The 21,782-nt window shown below is 48.5% G+C and overlaps 1 protein-coding gene across 2 annotated transcripts in view; it reads left to right on the top strand.

Annotated features, from left to right (window-relative positions):
* OTOF (otoferlin) overlaps positions 1 to 21,782 on the top strand; it is a 187,287-nt gene that overhangs the window by 26,877 nt on the left and 138,628 nt on the right. The window lies entirely within an intron of this gene.

Genomic DNA, 21,782 nt, shown 5'->3' on the forward strand with positions numbered 1-21,782 from the left:
CATGCCCGCTGAGCTCTGTAATTGCTGCTGCTGCTGCTGCAACAGGATGTTCAGAAAAATTAGCATTCTTCATTTCCCCAGCTTGGAGTCTCCCCTGCTTCCTTTATGCTGGTTGCTTTCTGGTGAGGCTTTTACACAGCTGTGTAAAAGCCTCACCAGATAGCTGTGTCTTCTTAAATACCACAGCTGGTTCATAAATCCTGGGATGCCTGAGTTTGTTTCTGAGTGTGTGACCCAAACAATGTTTGCCTTGGGGTATTGTAGCCACAATCTTCTTCTTCTTCTTCTTCTTCTTCTTCTTCTTCTTCTTCTTCTTCTTCTTCTTCTTCTTCTTCTTCTTCTCCTTCTCCTTCTCCTTCTCCTTCTCCTCCTCCTCCTCCTCCTTCTCCTCCTCCTCCTCCTTCTTCTTCTTCTCTTGGTTTATTGTTAATTGCTGCATGTTTGACCAGAACTTCTGTGCCCCTCTCTATATGGCCTTCCACACTTAAGGAGAACCTCCTCCAACCTAATTCATTCCAGATGTGTTGGACTACAACTCCCATCATCTTGAGCTACTGGGGAGGATAGGCATTGTAACCCAACACATCTGGAGGTCATCAGGTTGGAGACAGCTGACATAGGAAACCAGTTTGTTGCTTAGATAGCCTTTTAATTAGGGCTGTGCACCCCCTACCCAAACCACTTTGGATCCCGATCTGGACTTTCTGGATCGGGCCTGAACTGCTTTGAGCCGATCCGGACCTCCCCCCGATCCACTCCGGAACCAGGCTTCAGATAGCACTCTTCAAATACTTAAAAGGTTGCCACACAGAGGAGGGCCAGGATCTCTTCTCGATCCTCCCAGAGTGCAGGACACGGAATAACGGGCTCAAGGTAAAGGAAGCCAGATTTCGGCTGGACATCAGGAAAAACTTCCTCACTGTTAGAGCAGTACGACAATGGAACCAGTTACCAGAGGAAGGGCAAGCCCACGCTGCAGCTAGCACGGGCTGTCGCCCCAGTCTACACGTCAGAAACGACGGGCTACAGGAAAGCCCCGTCGCGTCCGCCATTTTTTTTTGTCTTAAAGGGCTGGGTGTGCAGAAGCGCACCAGCGACCAAGCTAAGTTTTTTTTTTAAAAAAACACACGTTCCCCGCTCCCCCCTGCCCCGTCCCCCCCTGATCTCTCTCCCTGGCTGCACTCTCTCCCCCCCTGATCTCTCCCCCGATCTCCCCCCCGATCACCCCACCCCAGCTCCGATGGGCCCAGCACTACTGCAGAGTGCTGTGCCCCATGCACGGCTTCTCCCGGCTACGGTCAAGTAAGCCGCGTAGCTGGGAAAAGCCGCGGAACGGGCTAGACCTTCCGCGGTCCTGGGCTCAGCCTGGAACTGTGGAAATACCAGGCTACAAGCGGAGCCCGTTACCCCAGGCCAAGGGAGGGTTGACCACTGCCTGACCCCGGGATCCCCTATGCGTCATCTGGATGCACAGGGGCGATCCCCGGTGTCAGCCCGGGCTAACCCGGGGTCTAGCAACGGCCTCACTGCAGGTGAATAACTAGCTTATAGCTTTAAGGTACCCCTCCCTGGTGTTAGAGGGAAAGGGGGAGGGGAGTGAGCATTGTACTGATCAAATAAAAAGCGTGTGCAACTGGCCTGCCTCACAAGGCTGTTGTGGCCCTGGGACTTTCTTTACTGGCTACTTGATGGTTTGCATTTCATTTCCACACATCTTTTGCTGTTCAAGCAGTCCTCCTCAGGACAATATAGGGAAAAATATTTAGCACTTGTTATACTGCAACGACACTGTACAGCTCCTGATGCAGGACCTAAGGGCCCGAAACGTCGAGCTAGTGTACACGTCAATTTGTCTTTTTTTAATCTATGCATTATTTTTTACTTTTCACTGAGGAAACCAGGATGATCAGGGGTCTGGAAACAAAGCCCTATGAAGAGAGACTGAAAGAACTGGGCATGTTGAGCCTGGAGGAGAGAAGATTGAGGGGAGACATGATAGCACTCTTCAAATACTTGAAAGGTTGTCACCCAGAGGAGGGCCAGGATCTCTTCTCGATCCTCCCAGAGTGCAGGACACGGAATAACGGGCTCAAGTTAAAGGAAGCCAGATTCCAGCTGGACATCAGGAAAAACTTCCTGACTGTTAGAGCAGTACGACAATGTAATCAATTGCCTGGTGAGGTGGTGGGCTGTCCCACACTAGAGGCCTTCAAGAAGCAGCTGGACAACCCTCTGTCAGGGAGGCTTTAGGGTGGATTCCTGCATTGAGCAGGGGGTTGGACTTGATGGCCTTGTAGGCCCCTTCCAACTCTGCTATTCTATGATTCTATGATTCTGTGAAGTTATCATTAAATATTGCAATTTTCATTCAACACCAGAGTACACACCTCTCTTTTTCTTCCACTGTCATTGGTGTGTTTGTCCTCTTGTCGACTTGCATTTCATTTCCACACCCTGGACAAAATCTCCAGAGAAGTCCTCATCCGATGTGCTTCATCTTTACACTTTAGATGAATGCAGAATGTAAAGACAGGTGACCTTATCATTTATTAGAGCTGAGCATCGTTGGGGCACACTCTTTGTTCTTAACTCCGATCTTAATGAGACTTTTGTAATGCTCTGTTGGATCAGTTTCACATTCCTTTTTGTCTTGCTTGCTTATCTTAATTGGCAGCAGACCCCCTAAGGGCCCCTTCTGATACTTTGCCAGCCACCCTCTGGATTAGAATAACATTTCTAATCTCTAGAAGATTGAAGAAGTAGAACATTTGCAGAGGCCTTCTAGACCGGCTGACGCAGAAGGACGACCCATTGCTTTTAAAACAGATCAAACACTTTTTGCCCTGTGATCTACAAACTGTGTGCTGTAAGGATGGAGGGGGCCTTGAAATTTTTTGCTGTCATACTGGATGTTTCCTGCATTCGCTGTCCATCTGAATGGGAAGGCCTTGGGCAGAATTTATCACCCTACTCTCTGCAAATATATAGGTAGTTCCATCATCCCAAGGGACACACTGGAATTGTTGTAGATCGCAAGCTGAATATGAGCCAACAGTGCGATATGGCTGCAAGAAAGGCCAATGCTATTTTGGGCTGCATTAATAGAAGTATAGCTTCCAAATCACGTGAGGGACTGGCTTCCCTCTATTTGGCCCTGGTTAGATGGATGGATGATATTCTGGAGGGGACAGACTTGACCTTGGGGGAGCTGGGGGTGGCAACGGCCGACAGAAAGCTCTGGCGTGGGCTGGTCCATGAAGTCACGAAGAGGCAGAAGCGACTGAACGAATAAACAACAAAAGGCCTCCTCTAGAGTATTGCGTCCAATTCTGCGCTCCACAATTCAAGAAGGACGCAGACAAGCTGTAGCATGTTCAAAGGAGGGCAACCAGGATGATCAGGGGTCTGGAAACAAAGCCCCATGAAGAGAGACTGAAAGAACTGGGCATGTTGAGCCTGGAGAAGAGAAGATGGAGGGGAGACATGAGAGCCCTCTTCAAATACTTGAAAGGTTGTCACACAGAGGAGGGCCACGATCTCTTCTCGATCCTCCCAGAGTGCAGGACACGGAAAAACGGGCTCAAGTTAAAGGAAGCCAGATTCCAGCTGGACAACTGGAAAAACTTCCTGACTGTTAGAGCAGTACGACAGTGGAAACAGTGACCTAGGGAGGTTGTGGGCTCTCCCACACTAGAGGCCTTCAAGAGGCAGCTGGACAAGCATCTGTCAGGGATGCTTTAGGGTGGATTCCTGCATTGAGCAGGGGGTTGGACTCGATGGCCTTGTAGGCCCCTTCCAACTCTGCTATTCTATGATTCTATGATTATTATTATTATTATTTATTTATATAGCACCATCAATGTGCATGATGCTGTACAGAGTAAAACAGTAAATAGCAAGACTCTGCCGCATAGGCTTACAATCTAATAAAATCATAGTAAAACAATAAGGAGGGGAAGAGAATGCCAACAGGTACAGGGAAGGGTAAGCAGGCACAGGGTAGGGAAAAACTAACAGTAGAAAGTAACAGTAGAAGTCTGCACAACATCAAGTTTTAAAAGCTTTAGGAAAAAGAAAAGTTTTTAGTTGAGCTTTAAAAGCTGTGGTTGAACTTGTAGTTCTCAAATGTTCTGGAAGAGCGTTCCAGGCGTAAGGGGCAGCAGACGAAAATGGACGAAGCCGAGCAAGGGAAGTAGAGGCCATTGGGCAGGCGAGAAACATGGCATCAGAGGAGCGAAGAGCACGAGCGGGGCAATAGTGTGAGATGAGAGAGGAGAGATAGGAAGGAGCTAGACCGTGAAAAGCTTTGAAGGTTAACAGGAGAAGTTTATATTGGATTCTGAAGTGAATTGGAAGCCAATGAAGAGATTTCAGAAGCGGAGTAACATGGTCGGAGTGGCGTGCTAAGAAGATGATCTTTGCGGCAGAGTGGTGAACAGAAACCAACGGGCTTATGTGAGAAGAAGGAAGGCCAGAGAGAAGAAGGTTGCAGTAGTCCAACCGTGAAATAACCAGTGCATGAACAAGCGTCTTGGCAGAAGAGACAGACAAAAAAATGATCTGACCCAGCAGCTTGTGTCACAGGTGACAAATTTGGGAGGACTCCAGAAGCATCTCCATTGCCCAGAAAACATAGCTGCTGTATCATTTCAGGCTACAGGTCCTGCAAGTAAGTGGGAGAGTCCAGAAGCAAGGTCAGAAATATCAGTTAGAGAAATCAAGGAGTGGGCAGCACCATGGAGAGCTCCAAGTGTGCCTGGCCTGGAAGCCAGATCATTATGTAAGAACAGCCATGCTGGATCAGACCAAGGATCCATCTAGTCCAGCACTCTGTTCACACAACTGTTGACCGGTAACTCACAAGTTGTTGGAACAACTTGTATGCTGTTCCAACAACTGGAAGACTCTAATTGAGCTTTAAATAGGACTTCGACTTCCAAGCAGCTGCCAGCTCCTGCCACACACTGCACCAGGCCTTGCACTGCACGAGGGGTTGTGCTTGCTTTAGAAGCTTTTGGCTACGTTGGCATGGAGGCAACAGGGGTGAGCTCGTGCTTCAGAACCGGAGTCATCAGAAGCTGAGGGTGGCAATGCAAACTCCTTCGAAGCAGGGGTGCTAGTGCCGAGGGCTCTTCTGGGTCTGAGGTCCCTGAGGCAAGAGGGGCATTGATGGGTCATAGGATCATAGAATAGCAGAGTTGGAAGGGGCCTACAAGGCCATGGAGTCCAACCCCCTGCTCAATGCAGGAATCCACCCTAAAGCATCCCCGACAGATGCTTGTCCAGCTGCCTCTTGAAGGCCTCTAGTGTGGGAGAGGCCACAACCTCCCTAGGTAACTGATTCCATTGTCGTACTGCTCTAACAGTCAGGAAGTTTTTCCTGATGTCCAGCTGGAATCTGGCTTCCTTTAACTTGAGCCCGTTAGTCCGTGTCCTGCACTCTGGGAGGATGGAGAAGAGATCCTGGCCCTCCTCTGTGGGACAACCTTTCAAGTATTTGAAGAGTGCTATCATGTCTCCCCTCAATCTTCTCTTCTCCAGGCTAAACATGCCCAGTTCTGTCAGTCTCTCTGGTCCTCCCATGGCTACCTTCTTTCCTGGATCTGAGAGGTCCCTGATAGAGGCTTCCCCTCCTGAAGGGTGTGAACCAGAAGCCTTGGTCCTGCCCAAGTGCCCTGACTGATGGGGCCAAGAGAATTATGAACTGGCTCACCCCACAGTTGCAATGGAGATGCCTGCTGAATAGTTTCAGGAGCTGCTTGTGAAAATATTTGTGTAAGAATGACATGTCGCTGTGCCTTAAGTATCAAAAGCTGGGGGAATGCCACTGTGCGTTTTACCTATGAATTACAGACACAGCAAGTAACAAATGCAATGTTAAATCCCTAAATCTCTAAGCATGTTTCCAACCCTATTTCCTCCATTTGGAGCCCTGAGTTGAAGGTCAATAAAGTCACACAACAATGAACGCTTTGCGTGGTGCCACATGATCCAATAACGACGCGTGCGGCTGTGATGGTTACAACCTACCGTGGCGCACGGGAGATGTGGAGAGAGAGACGCACACATTAACTTGCCGGTCCGTGTCTTTTGTATCATTAACATCACTTTATGGGAAGGAGAGCGCTTCAAAACACCATATTGGGAGTGGAGAAACACAGTGCCAAAAACCACAGGGGGAAACAGCGGTGATGCCTCTTTACTTTGAATAAATCCTGCCTCCGATGCCTGATGGTCCAGGGCCCCTTCCTGGGAACAATTGTTCTCTTGCTGAAAGTAACGACTGCATACAAAGAGGGAAAGAGAAGAAACGTCCCTTGGAGAGAAGCACAACAACACAGTGGTGCTGAGAGAGGAGAGAGGATCTTGCAGATTTACAGGCAAATTCTGCTGAACCAGAATTAGATTCAGGACTCTGTGCATTCACACAAGGGAATCTGGCTTCCTGGCTGCAATGTCCAGCCTCTTGGAGCTTGGGAGAAAGCCTGTGGCAGGCTAGCGTGAGAGGCTTGTGGCTTCCCTTCTCAACAGGCCTGTGGCACTGCGTGAGCGCGCCTTGGAGCTTTATCCTAGGCGGTGGTATGGGATTAGTTCTCAGCGTCACCCAATCCCCCAAACCAGATTCATTCCGATGTGTAGCCTTAGCAGCATCTCATTTTGAACTGCCTCCGACGACGCTTTCGGGCGGTAGCTGGAAATAGGGCAGCGGTGCTTGATCTGCAAGGTCCAACACCTGGCACAGTCCACTTCCTGGCAATGATGGCTAGGCATGATGGGAGTTGTAGTCCAACACATCTGGAGGACAGCTGTTCAGGGGAACTGGTTAAGAACATCCAAGCCTCATTGTTTGGGAGGTGGCCCATTTGGGCTTGGCAGAAATGCACCCTTGCTCTCAAAATAGGGACACCTTTGTCTGATCATGACATGATAGCACTCTTCAAATAATAATAATAATAATAATAATAACAATAATAATAATAATAATAATAATAATAATTTATTTATTTATATAGCACCATCAATGTACATGGTGCTTAAAAGGCTGTCACACAGAGGAGGGCCAGGATCTCTTCTCGATGCTCCCAGAGTGCAGGAAACAGAACAACGGGCTCAAGTTACAGGAAGCCAGATTACGGCTGGACATCAGGAAAAACTTCCTGACTGTTAGAGCAGTACGACAATGGAACCAGTTACCAAGAGAGGTTGTGGGCTCTCCCACACTGGAGGCCTTCAAGAGGCAGCTGGACAACCACCTGTCAGGGATGCTTTAGGGTGGATTCCTGCCTTGAGCAGGGGGTTGGACTCGATGGCCTTGTAGGCCCCTTCCAACTCTGCTATTCTATGCTTCTATGATCCAATCTGTAGGCAGTATCCCGCATCATTCCTCACCTGCTTTTTCTTCTTCCTCCAATACTGATCAGCATCAGGAGAGTTTCATCTGTATTGTTTTGTTTTGCTTTGAAAGCAAGAACAGAAGAAGCGCCTTGCTGAATCAGACAAAACGTCCACCTAATCCCACATTCTGTTCCCACCACGGCCAGCCAGCTGTTAACCGGGAATCCAAAAGCAGGACACTGGTGCAACAGCACCCTCCCACCCATGTTCCCCAGCAACTGGTGTACACAGGCTTACTGCCTCAGATACTGGAGGTAGAACATAGCCATCAGGACTAGCCATTGATGACCATGAGAATATTGTACGTTCCTTGCTGTCAGTCCAACCAAGACGGAAATAAATCGTTCTGCCTTCCTCAAGTTCACTCTTTTAAAATAAATTCTGGCATCCCCCCTTTCTTGGCAATCCAATTCAAGTGACATAACTGTGCTTATTAGGAAGCCATGGGCGCGGGGCTGGGGGGCTGGGAGAGGAGAAGGGTCACAGCTGCCAGTTCTGCCCCTAAGCTTCATGCAGTTAGCTGAAGCTGCCTGCATAGTTTCCTGTTGACTGCTTTGGCACCTTTCGGGCACGGCCAGCAAGTATGACTACAGCTTCTCTTCATGTATATATATGCCCCATGAGCAGCCCTCTGGTAAGGGTGGCCACTTTGCATTACCAAAAAAGAGGACTGACTAAGACAACACCGACTTGCATGAAATGTTCATGCGCTGAATTGTAGGCAAAGTTGCACATTTAGAAATCATTACTCTAATTTAGATAGAGACACATAGAATCATAGAATAGCAGAGTTGGAAGGGGCCTACAAGGCCATCGAGTCCAACCCCCTGCTCAATGCAGGAATCCACCCTAAAGCATCCCTGACAGAGGGTTGTCCAGCTGCGTCTTGAAGGCCTCTAGTGTGGGAGAGCCCACCACCTCCGTAGGAAACTGATTCCATTGTCGTACTGCTCTAACAGTCAGGAAGTTTTTCCTGAAATCCAGCTGGAATCTGGCTTCCTTTAATTTGAGCCCGTTCTTCTGTGTCCTTCACTCTGGGAGGATCGAGAAGAGATCCTGGCCCTCCTCTGTGGGACAACCTTTTAAGTATTTGAAGAGTGCTCTCATGTCTCCCCTCAATCTTCTCTTCTCCAGGCTAAACATGCCCAGTTCTTTCAGTCTCTCTTCATGGGGCTTTGTTTCCAGACCCCTGATCATCCTGGTTGCCCTCCTCTGAACACGCTCCAGCTTATCTGCGTCCTTCTTGAATTGTGGAGCCCAGAACTGGACACAATACTCTAGATGAGGCCTAACCAGGGCCGAATAGAGAGGAACCCGTACCTCACGTGATTTGGAAGCTATACTTCTATTAATGCAGCCCAAAATAGCATTCGCCTTTCTTGCAGCCATATTGCACTGTTGGCTCATATTCAGCTTGTGATCTACAACAATTCCAAGATCCTTCTCTTTTGTAGTATTGCTGAGCCAAGTATCCCCCATCTTGTAACTGTGCCTTTGGTTTCTACTTCCTAAATGTAGAACTTGGCATTTCTCCCTATTAAATTTCATCCTGTTTTCTGCCCAGCACTCCAGCCTATCAAGATCACTTTGAAGTTTGTTTCTGTCTTCCAGGGTATTAGCTATCCCACCCAATTTGGTGTCATCTGCAAATTTGATCAGCATTCCCTGCACCTCCTCGTCCAAATCATTAATAAACATGTTGAAGAGCACTGGGCCCAGGACTGAGCCCTGCAGCACCCCACTCATTGCCTCTCCCCAGTTTGAGAAGGTTCCATTGATAAGTACTCTTTGAGTCCGATTCTGTAGCCAACTGTGAATCCACCTCACATTTCACCATAGCGGGGATGACTGCGACAACATGGCCTGCTCAGTCTCTGGCCTGGTGCTGTTGGCTGTGGATGGGCAGCTCCCAGGGCTGCTGCTCTCCTTTCTGGCAGTTCCTGATCTGTAAAACATCTTGGAATGGAGAATCCATTGAACAGAGGACGTCCTCAATGCCAGGGCTGCCCTCTCTCAGCTCTTCAAAGAAGGGACTGTCCTGTGTAAAGTAGGGCACACGGCCACCCGTCCTCTGGCTCTCCGAAACCAACAGAAGCTGTAGGTGCCCTGTGTTGCACCCAGCTATTAAAGGTCTTTGATTTCTGCCTCTTAATTTGACAGTGAAATGTGAGCCACAGAAAGGTAGTTTTATTAAACAATGCTAATGGAAGACGTCTACCTTTAGGAACAGGATCCTAATGGATGTTTTTAATCTGTTGCAATAAAGAAATAATTTCCCTAGAGATTCTCATTCTCTCTGTGTGTGTGTGTGTAAAGACAAACGTCAGTTGCAGCTCTAAACACACTTACTAGCAGTGGAGCTGGTGGTTCCAATGCCAGTGGGATGGTGAACCCACTCCGGGTTTCACTCAGAACTCTTCAAGGACTTATCCAAGGTGCAAAGCTCCTTTAGAGTTCTGACCGGTTCTGACTGAAGCCCGGAGTGGATTCATGACCCCACAGGCATCGGATCCAGCAGCCTCCACGGCTTACTAGGGAGTAAGCCCCATTTGCAATTGGTGGATCTTCCTTTTAAGTCAACATGGTTAGCATTGTATTGCTCAGCTGATAAATTTCACTGTTTGGATATTGTTATTATTGTTAATTTGGGTTCAGAGTGGCTCAGAAAAATGAAAAAAACAAAAAACAAACCCACAAACTAACAAACAAACCCACAAACAGAACTGGGCACATTTAGCCTGGAGAAGAGAAGATTGAGGGGAGACATGAGAGCACTCTTCAAATACTTGAAAGGTTGTCCCACAGAGGAGGGCCAGGATCTCTTCTCCATCCTCCCAGAGTGCAGGACACGGAATAACTGGCTGAAGTTACAGGAAGCCAGATTCCGGCTGGACATCAGGAAAAACTTCCTGACTGTTAGAGCAGTACGACAATGGAACCAGTTACCTAGGGAGGTGGTGGGCTCTCCCACCCTAGAGGCCTTCAAGAGGCAGCTGGACAACCCTCTGTCAGGGATGCTTTAGGGTGGATTCCTGCATTGAGCAGGGGGTTGGATTCCATGGCCTTATAGGCCCTTTCCAACTCTGCTATTCTATGATTCTATGATTAAAAACTCAGATGGAAATATATGACATCAAGTGCTTCCAAGCAAAGCTGTTATTGTGCGACCTCCCTGCCTCGTTCATGGAATGTTACGGCTGCTATGGGTGTCTAGACATCCTCCTCCTCCAGTTGTAACCCTCCCATGTTTTCCCCACTGCTTTTTCCTTACCACCAAAAATCCATTCATCAGGGACGTGTTTTGACTGGTCGTGCTCAGCCTGGCATCACCCTTAAACCACTGAGAACCCCGCACGAACACAATAACAATTCTCAAAATGTTCCGCCTGCAGAATTCCTTGGGAGGCCTGAGTGGTTGCTAGGGGAGATTTGGCGGCTCTTCCGTGTTCTATGTAGCCTTGGACAGGAGGCAGCGTGCCAGCCTCTGCCAGCCATCGCAGCTGAGACTCAGGGGCCTCCGTGCTCTTTGCCTTCACAGCTGTTCACAGCCCCAGAATAAGACAAACGTTGAACCACGACACATTCCAAAGTACGACCCTTCCTTGGGAGTCAAAGACCAGCTTGAAAGCACATGTGACGGTGGTCATGATGACAGGGAGAATTTACTTGGACGGAGGACGGAGACCTCACTGGCAGAGAGCACCTGCCTGACACCCAGAAGGCCAAAGGTTCAATCCTGACATCTCCAGTTAAAAAGGGAGCGTTCCCTGCCTGAAGAGATGCTCTCAGTTGGAGGAGACAGCAGTATAAATTTAACTTGGTTTATTGTTAAACTTAATTTGGTTTATGGTTAATTATGGTTTAATTTGTTTTTAGCTGTGTATATTTACTGCTTTATGCTGTATGCTTTTACACAGCACATGACCATAATCATCACAGTCCAATAAAGGAAAATGGATATGAGGGTCATACAGACCTGTTAATAATGAAATCACCACTGAAGAAACTCAACTTTGAAAGTTCTGCAAAACAAGATATTCTGGATGATGATCTGTATTATCTAGTTCATTGTTGAATTGCAACATTGCCAGTCTTCACCTGGCATCTAAAAGAATATAGTGTAGGTGCCAGGTGAACCTCCTTAGGGAGCTCATTCCACAGCTGGGGTGCCACAGTAGAGAAGGCCCTCCTCCTGGTAGCCACCTGCCTCATTTCCTTAGGTGAAGGACCCCTGAGGATGACCTTAGGGTCCAGGCAGGTACATATGGGAGGAGGCGTTCCTTCAGATAACCTGGCCCCAAGCCGTTTAGGGCTATAAATGTTAATACCAGCACTTTGAATCGGGCCTGGACCTGGACTGGCAGCCAAGGAAGCTGGAAAAGGACTGGTGTGATGTGATCTCGCTGGCCAGTCCCTGTTAGTAACTGTGCTGCCCTGTTTTGTAGCAGTTGAAGTTTCTGGACCATTTTCAAAGGCAGCCCCACGTATAACGCATTGCAGTAATCCAAATGAGTGGTTATGAGAGCATGGACAACTGTAGCTGAATGGGATTCACTACCCCACTGACATTGGCAACTTATATGCAAATAAGGTTAAGCATATTTCAAATAAATATTCAGATGATTTGCAGACCTCCCTCCATCCCTCCCTCTCATATTTTATCTTCAAACTGCCCTCCGAGTTTCGGACCACAGACATCGGTTCCATTATGCATGTACAATGCCTCCAATTTCCCTTGCAAGATTAAGGTTGTGCTGTGCTGACTGATCATCGCAAGCACAGCGGCGTTCCTGTCACTGCCGAAATCGATGGAGGTCTCAGCCAACAATGTAGTTACTTCTCATCTCGCAATCAATGAATTGTGCACAAAAACGGCTGTCCGCGGGCTGCGTTGTTGTAATAATTCATGAACAACTTGTAAATGGCTTTGAAGGAGCTGTAATTGCTTCTGAAAGCTGCCCCAGACCCTTGGGATAACGGGAGTTGAGTTTTTCCTGAAATCTGTCCCTCCTCCTCCTCCTTTGTAATTTACGAGGATGGTTGTGAAAATGAATCATGCCTTCCAACTTCGGATGTAAGCTATTGATGCACAATCCGCTGGTTTCTACATTTCTGGCCCTTGCAGAAATTTGGGGAAAGCCCTGCTAGGTTTCCAGCTGTGGTTGAAGTTGCCCAACTCCTACAGCTACTCTAACACTCATAGAATCATAGAATAGCAGAGTTGGAAGGGGCCTAAGAGGCCATCGAGTCTGGTATCGTGCCATGGTAGCCTCGTAGGCTGATGCCCTGATGCCCAAAGAGGCAGAGGAGTAAATCCTCCTGCCCGTATGGTCCAACTTTCTGCCTTCTCTGTCCACGGGTGCAGAATGTGCCTTCTGTGAGTGGCCTTGATTTCACATCCTTAGCCCAACTATGAATAGATCTTTTAGAAATTTTCTCAGGTAGCACTTTGGTGGTGGTGGTGAGGGCAAACCTTTTCTTAGCATGTACTGTAATTTCAGTCAGTACAAAATCAGAGTATAGAATCATAGAATAGCAGAGTTGGAAGGGGCCTAAGAGGCCATCGAGTCCAACTCCCTGCTCAATGCAGGAATCCACCCTAAAGCATCCCTGACAGATTATTGGTTGTCCAGCTGCCTCTTGAAGGCCTCTAGTGTGGGAGAGACCACAACTTCCCTAGGTAACTGATTCCATTGTCATACTGCTCTAACAGTCAGGAAGTTTTTCCTGATGTCCAGCCGGAATCTGGCTTCCTGTCACTTGAGCCCGTTATTCCGTGTCCTGCACTCTGGGAGGATCGAGAAGAGATCCTGGCCCTCCTCTGTGTGACAACCTTTTAAGTATTTGAAGAGTGCTCTCATGTCTCCCCTCAATCTTCTCTTCTCCAGGCTAAACATGCCCAGTTCTTTCAGTCTCTCTTCATAGGGCTTTGTTTCCAGACCCCTGATCATCCTGGCTGCCCTTCTCTGAACACGCTCCAGCTTGTCTGCGTCCTTCTTGAATTGTGGAGCCCAGAACTGGACGCAATACTCTAGATGAGGCCTAACCAGGGCCGAATAGAGAGGAACCATTTCAGAAGTGGAGTAACATGATCCATGTTACTCCATAACATGATCCATGTTACTCCATAATCCCTACTAGGCAATGGCTTAAGTGAGGTGACACAGGGGTTCTGGAGTAGTGCAGGACCAGAACCCCAGCGCAGGGACTGACTCAGGGACTGTGAGCTCAAATTCAGGACCCTGGAGAGCAATCCTGCATCTTGGTAAGGACAAGTTACCCCAGCGCTGGCTTTGAACAATAGGCAGGGGTTTATAGCCAGGGCAAACTCGATTTGTAAGACATGGGTCCAGCCTCGAGATGAGTTGATTAATTATGGAATTTGGTGGCATCACTTCAAAAGGCCTGCTCCTGATGGAGCTAAACCAGCTAGAAGGGGTTCGCTGATATGGATCAACACAGCTGCCCAGAAAGTTGGACTCCCCATGGTTTCAAAAGTTGCCACTACCCCACTGATTCTAAAGATGATAATTGCTTAAAAGACAAGTTACCCAAACATTGGGGAAGTAAATTCCACTGCAAGAGATGAGTTGGGAAGGGAGCTGCACCCAGAGTCAGCCCAGGAACTGCCAGAGGACTTGGGGGGGGGGGGAGTCAAGATTTTTCAAGACTTGCCTGAGGGAAGGCCTGTCCCTCTGCCCGCCCTACCCCAAAAAGGTGGTGCATTGAGAGAGATGTGGGGAGACAATCTCAGTGATGGGGAAAGCTTTGGTAGCTGCACTGCCTGTGAAGAAGACCCCTCTTCAGGCGCAGTCGATCAGGAGAAGGGGAATTGCAGCACTCCACGCTGGAAGGTTTTGCTGCAGTCTCTTCTTGTGTGGACTTTCTCCCCGTCTCTCCAGGGAGACCACAGAAGCCAGGAGGAACGGGCAGCGCTTGTTTCAGCACCAGGCTGCTCCAGGCTGGCTGCCTGGAGAAAACGTTGCCATGTCCCCTGCTGCTGGTTCAAAGGCAGTGGCTGCATCGGGAATGGCCCTTTTGTGCACGACGGAGTCCTCACGTCAATCATCACCGAATGAGACCAGTGCTAGTAGGAAGCTAGTTTCGGTCCTGGCTTTGTTCTTGTTCTCTGGCTTCTGGAAGCAGCCGCAATGGCTTTCCCACAGTGGCCCAGTGATCTGCATGGCGTGACTTCCTAGGTAGACTTCCAGTCCTCTATCCAGGGGTTCATAATCATGTTAGGCCCACGAGCACATCTGGCAATTTCAGAAACCGTCCTGGGCACCACCACAAAATGGCTGCCATGGATGACCTGGCTCATCTCCAAGGACAAGTAACCTGCCTAAAAGACTGAGGATACGGCAGGGCACCTTGGAGGATGCCAAGAAAAAGTCTGAGGGCACATTGGCACCCATTGCCTCCCCAGGCTCTATCCACGGTATCAGCTCTCCCACTCTCTGCTTGTAGAACTCAAGAATTGGGCAGTGGCATTGTTCTATTGGTTTTAAATATTTCATGATTCATTTTTTTTTTTTTGCATGCTAAATCTGCTGGAAGTAAGAACATCAGAAGAGCCCTGATGCTGGATCAGACCAAGGGTCCATGTATTCCAGCACCCTGTCCACACAGCGGCTGACCAGCCATTGGCCAGGGATGAACAATCAGGACATGGTGCAACAGCACTCTCCCACCCATGTTCCCCAGCAACAACAGAATGAAATTTAATAGGGATAAATGCCAAGTTCTACATTTGGGAAATAGAAACCAAAGCCACAGTTACAAGATGGGGGATACTTGGCTCAGCAATACTACAAATGAGAAGGATCTTGGAACTGTTGTAGATCGCAAGCTGAAGATGAGCCAACAGTGCGATAGGGCTGCAAGAAAGACAAATGCTATTTATTTATTGATTGATTTATTACATTTTTATACCGCCCAATAGCCGAAGCTCTCTATTTTGGGCTGCATTAATAGAAGTATAGCTTCCAAATCATGGGAGGTACTGGTTCCTCTCTATTCGGCCCTGGTTAGGCCTCATCTAGAGTATTGCATCCAGTTCTGGGCTCCACAATTCAAGAAGGACGCAGACAAGCTGGAGTGTGTTCAGAGGAGGGCAACTAGGATGATCAGGGGTCTGGAAACAAAGCCCTATGAAGAGAGACTGAAAGAACTGGGCATGTTTAGCCTGAAGAAGAGAAGATTGAGGGGAGACATGATAGTACTCTTCAAAGACTTCAAAGGTTGTCCCACAGAGGAGGGCCAGGATCTCTTCTTGATCCTCCCAGAGTGCAGGACACGGAATAACGGGCTCAAGTGACAGGAAGCCAGATTCCAGCTGGACATCAGGAAAAACTTCCTGGCTGTTAGAGCAGTACGACAATGGAATCAGTTCCCTAGGGAGGTTGTGGGTTCTCCCACACCAGAGGCCTTCAAGAGGCAGCTGGACAACCCTCTGTCAGGGATGCTTTAGGGTAGATTCCTGCCTTGAGCAGGGGGTTGGACTCGATGGCCTTGTAGGCCCCTTCCAACTCTGCTATTCTATGATTCTATGATTCTAACTGGTGCACACAGGCTTACTGCCTCAGATATTGGAGATAGCTTGAGAATTGTTGGAGGGGGTAACCATTTCTCAGCTGAAGGGAGTTGGGCGCCGGAACAACCTGGCTATTATTGACTCTTGACAATGAAATGGATTCAGCTTCTCTTCCTGGACTGCAATTACTGGCGAAAAGCGAAAAACTGGAGCTGGGGCTGTGCCAGCTCAGCTCCTAAGCTCCTGCTCCACTTTCTCACTTCACAGTGTGCATGCTCAGCAGATGTACTGCGACATGTGGTACAGGCCTTGCAGAGAGGAGGAAGCCATGTGGATGCTGTCCAGGCCTCCCACTGCTGAATTCCCACGAACTATTCGGCATGTCAGATCTTTGACATATGACGGCAGTTAGAAATGTGAACAGGTTAAAAGAATGTTTCACTGATTCATCATCTACTATTTAAACAGAGTCTTAATCTATTTATTGTAAATAAATTTGCCTGTTGCCAAAACCCCGATGCCAATTACCGTATGTCCTTTTTATATATTGCAATTAACTAGGGTAAGATCACTCACTGTTTTATTAAAAACAAAGCCAGGCCTTTAACAAAGGAAAGCTGTCTCCAACGCTTCCTTTTTCATTCTGCTACTACAGTAAAGTTCTAGAATCTAAAGACTTTCCCAGAAGCATCTTCTTAGATCTCATCCCTGCCAATTAAAATTGGCATTAGTGGTTTTTTTTATTTGTTCGTTCATTTATTTATAGGGGAAAGTAACTGAATAAAAGGTCAGTTATGAGAACGTAAGAAGAGCTCTCTGCTCCATCCATCTAGCGGTAACCACATCCCCTTTTCCACGGGGGTCAGTTGACAACCTGCCATATGCAAACACAAGCATTGATTTTACATTAGGAATACAGGAAGTTGCCTTATATTGAGTCAGATCTTTAGTCCATCTAGCCCAGTACTGTTGACACTGGCTGACTGCAATGGCTCTCCAAGGTCTCAGGAAAAGGTCTTTCTCAGCCCCTGTTCCCTGACCCTTTTAAAATGAAATCCAAGTAGTGCCTTTCACTGTCAACTTCACTCATAAGAACCTAAGAAGGGCCCTGATGCTGGATCAGACCAAGGGTCCACCTAGTCCAGCACTCTGTTCACACAGGGGCCAACCAGCCATCAGCCAGGGATGAACAAGCAAGAGATGGTGCAACAGCACCCTCCCGCCCATGTTCCCCAGCAACTGGTGCGCACAGGCTTAGTGGAGGAATCCTCATCCAAGGATGATCTGGAATCCCCTGAGCCCGATGTCTCTAGAGAACAGCACTACTACAAACGAGAAGGATCTTGGAATTGTAGATCGCAAGCTGAATATGAGCCAACGGTGCGATAGGGCTGCAAGAAAGGCAAATGCTATTTGGGCTGCATTAATAGAGGTATAGCTTCCAAATCGCTTGAGGTGCTGGTTCCTCTCTATTCAGCCCTGGTTAGGCCTCATCTAGAGTATTGCGTCCAGTTTTGGGCTCCACAATTCAAGAAGGACGCAGACAAGCTGGTGCGTGTCCAGAGGAGGGCAACCAGGATGATCAGGGGTCTGGAAACAAAGCCCTATGAAGGGAGACTGAAAGAATTGGGCATGTTTAGCATGGAGAAGAGAAGATTGAGGGGAGACATCATAGCTCTCTTCAAATACTTAAAAGGTTGTCACATAGAGGAGGGCCAGGATCAATTCTCGATCCTCTCAGAGTGCAGGACACAGAATAACGGGCTAAAGTGACAGGAAGCCAGATTCCAGCTGGACATCAGGAAAAACTTCCTAACTGTTAGAGCAGTATGACAATGGAATCTGTTACCTAGGGAGGTTGTGGGCTCTCCCACACTAGAGGCCTTCAAGAGGCAGCTGGACAACCCTCTGTCAGGGATGTTTTAGGGTGGATTCCTGCATTGAGCAGGGGGTTGGACTCGATGGCCTTGTAGGCCCCTTCCAACTCTGCTATTCTATGATTCTATGATTCTGTGTTCCTAGGGACATCATCATTGCCCACCCAACAGGGTACAAATTCAGAACTCGGATTGAGGGGGGTGGGAAACTGAGCTATTTTGCAGTGTAGTTGAGTAGCTTCGATGTCAGTGGGGTGGTGAATCTGCTCGGGGTTTCATTCAGGACCAGTCAGAAGTCTTCATACCTTGGAGAGCTCCTTTAGAGTCCTGGTGGTTCTGACTGAAACCCAGAGTGGAATCACCACCCCACTGACATTGGAGCCACCAGCCTCCACTGCTATTTTGTTTGAAGACTTTGGTTTGCTGAGTTTATTTTTGAATCAATTTGCCCATTATTAGATTTCTAGCTCTTGTTGATTTGCCCCTCAGTAAACTAAAAAAATGTGAGCGACGTGGCAATTCTTTGCATCCCATTGCTGAAAACAAAATTATATTATGATGAGGTAGGGTATTGGGTGGAGACAGATGGTGATAGGAAGGGCTTGTTGTATGCTCAGATTTCAGGGGAATGCTGAAATACGAGCAATTAGGCACTGCATTTGCGTAATATATGGGTTGCAGAACTCACCTTTGCTTGCCCATGAATTTGGATTTCCTGGATGCAGAGTTTTAAGTTCACCCCCACCACTACCCACCCTCTCCTAGAGATTACATGCAAAGCCTCTTTCTCCAGAGAATGTTTGCTTGTTAGGGTTTGTCCTCCAGCTCTGCTAAGCAAATGTTTCTGGTATTTGCAAGCATTTGTTCCCAGTGTTCTGATAACTACTACCCAAGCTGTTCATTTCAGTGTCAGTACAACACTTACTCTCACAAGCCACACTTCTTTGTGCTAAAGCCAGGGGAAGATTAAAAATAGGGCTGCAGAGAAGAGACGGCTGTAATTTTTTATTCCTGTGCAGGAAGGTTGGGTGTTCTGCTTTTTTTTACACCCCTCAGTGTCAAGAGCCCTTGCTTTGCAGGCAGAAGCACCCAGCATCTCCAGGTAGGGTTGAAGAAACACCTGCTTAAAACCCTCAAGAGCATCTGCCAGTCAGTGTTGACGATACTGGGCTTGATGGAGCAAAGGTTTGACTCGGTATAAGGCAGCTTCCCTAGTGGGGACCTGCAATTTGGCTTCTTTTGAAACTGCGTAAAGGCTAGGGCTGTGCACGGACCCCCCGATCCATTTTGTGGCCCGATCTGAAACTTCTGGATTGGGCCCGATCCGCTTCGGGCTGATCCGCCCATCTGCCACTCCGCTCTGCGGAGCGAGATCCAGCTCCACCGCCGTTGTTGTATGGACAGTGGTGCTGGCGCCAGGTAAGCCACCCCCCACCCCCTTACCTGTGTCCGTCATCACGGGCTTCAATTGAGGCCCCAGCTTGAAGCTGGAAGAGGCCATGGCCTTCACTTCCGGCTTCAACTGGGGTCTTAATTGAAGCCTGCGACGGACTGCGATGGACGCAGGTAAGCTTCCCTCCTCCCTACCCCTTACCTGGCTCTGCCACTGCTGCTGCCACTGCATGGACAGTACCGCTGGTGGTGCCAGGTAGGACAACCCCCCTGCCCCCTTACCTGCATCCATCGCAGTCTATTGCGGGCTTCAATTGAGGCCCCGGCAAAAGCGGAAGAGTAAGCTGCGGGGCCTCAATTGAAGCCTGCGATGGACCACGATGGACACAGGTAAGCCTCCCTCCTCCCTGCCCCCTTACCTGGCTCCATCGCCGTCGCCACAGGGACTGTGGCAGCAGCACCAGATGAGTCCCCCCTGCCCCCCCACTTACCTGTGTCCAGAGCTCCAGATCGAGGCGATCCTCTTTGCCTCGATCCACAGCCCCCCCCCCCCCCCGAATCAATCCGCCTCCACATTTTCCGGAGGCAAATCAGGCCGCTCTGACGTCGCTTCTCCGAACTGAAGTGAAGCAGAGCACAGCCCTAGTAAAGGCCCATTGGCGATAAGAAAGCAACAACAACCAAATCTCTTTCGTTGCAGACCTCAGGATTAAGTAATCATTCTGTCCCTTTGATTTAAAAGAAGGTGAACCTTCAGCATTCGGCCCACAGCAGGGAACATTCCCTTCACACTGAACCTCAATGCAACCTCCCCACCTTCCCATTATCAACCGCTTCCTGTTCGGCAACACTGTTTTGCAGAGGTCCCCGTGGGACGAGCGCAAACGTTCCGGCGCACGGCTATTGGAGACATTTTCTAACCTTTCTTGAGCAATCATTCCTCCGCCTGGACTTGCACACCAATATTAGCCGCTCGGATTAAAGGAGCTCTGTGATAGCCCACTGTGAGCAGTTTGAGGGTAGTGGAGGCAGTGACCCAAAGAAAGGCCGGACGGCATGATGGGGGTCGTTACCTTTGCCATCTGAGCAAGGGGACCAGAGGTTGCCCCCTATTCTCGGTTGCCATGTGAACTTTGTGGAACTCTTCCCCCAGGAGAACATGCCAGGTGCCAGCACTGGTATAAGAAGGCTTTCTGATTTACTTTTCAATTGATATTCATTGTTTTGCAGGCAGCCAGTGCTCTTCAACATTTTTATTAATGATTTGGACGAGGAGGTGCAGGGAACACTGATAAAATCTGCAGATGACACAAAATTGGGTGGGATAGCTTATACCCTGGAAGACAGAAACAAACTTCAAAGTGATCTTGATAGGCTGGAGCGCTGGGCTGAAAACAACAGAATGAAATTTAATAGGGATAAATGCCAAGTTCTACATTTAGGGAATAGAAACCAAATGCACAGTTACAAGATGGGGGATACTTGGCTCAGCAATACTACGAACGAGAAGGATCTTGGAACTCTTGTAGATCGCAAGCTGAAGATGAGCCAACAGTGCGATATGGCTGCAAGAAAGGCAAATGCTGTTTTGGGCTGCATTAATAGAAGTATAGCTTCCAAATCACATGAGGTACTGGTTCCTCTCTATTCGGCCCTGGTTAGGCCTCATCTAGAGTATTGCGTCCAGTTTTGGGCTCCACAATTCAAGAAAGACACAGACAAGCTGGAGCGTGTTCAGAGGAGGGTAACCAGGATGGTCAGGGGTCTGGAAACACAGCCCTATGAGGAGAGGCTGAAAGAACTGGGCATGTTTAGCCTGGAGAAGAGAAGATTGAGGGGAGACACGATAGCACTCTTCAAATACTTGAAAGGTTGTCACACAGAGGAGGGCCAGGATCTCTTCTCGATCCTCCCAGAGTGCAGGACACGGAATAACGGGCTCAAGTTAAAGGAAGCCAGATTCCGGCTGGACATCAGGAAAAAACTTCCTGACTGTTAGAGCAGTAGGACAATGGAACCAGTTACCTAGGGAGGTTGTGGGCTCTCCCACACTAGAGGCCTTCAAGAGGCAGCTGGACAACCCTCTGTCAGGGATGCTTTAGGGTAGATTCCTGCTTTGAGCAGGGGGTTGGACTTGATGGCCTTGTAGGCCCCTTCCAACTCTGCTAGTCTATGATTCTATGAATTGTCACTGTGATTGTCACAAACCCTTGAAACTTTAAAGTGGGGGAGAAAAAACAGTTTTTGAGAACGTCTGTTCAAAAACTCAGTTACACCAGGGTAAATCATAGGAGGAAAGGGGGGGCGGGTGAGAGAGGGGCAAAATTGTATGATATAAACTTACTCGATTTTTAAGTCCTGAAATAGTTTTTAGTCTCTGAAATGCTTCACAAGAATACCACCACCATCACCACCGAAAGGACCAGGGCTGGGATGTTTCGAGGCCAAAAGAGTTTTAACTCCTTCTCACCATTGAGTGTCCACAGCCAGGTCCCACCAATCTGCAAGGAAGGAGGGGAAGGGGCTCCTAGAGAAGAGAGGACAATCTCTGGGCAACTTGGAGCCCAAGCATCTCTTATTTTAGG

The sequence above is a fragment of the Elgaria multicarinata genome, chromosome 4, assembly GCF_023053635.1.
Source record: "Elgaria multicarinata webbii isolate HBS135686 ecotype San Diego chromosome 4, rElgMul1.1.pri, whole genome shotgun sequence".
Lineage (NCBI taxonomy): Eukaryota > Metazoa > Chordata > Lepidosauria > Squamata > Anguidae > Elgaria > Elgaria multicarinata.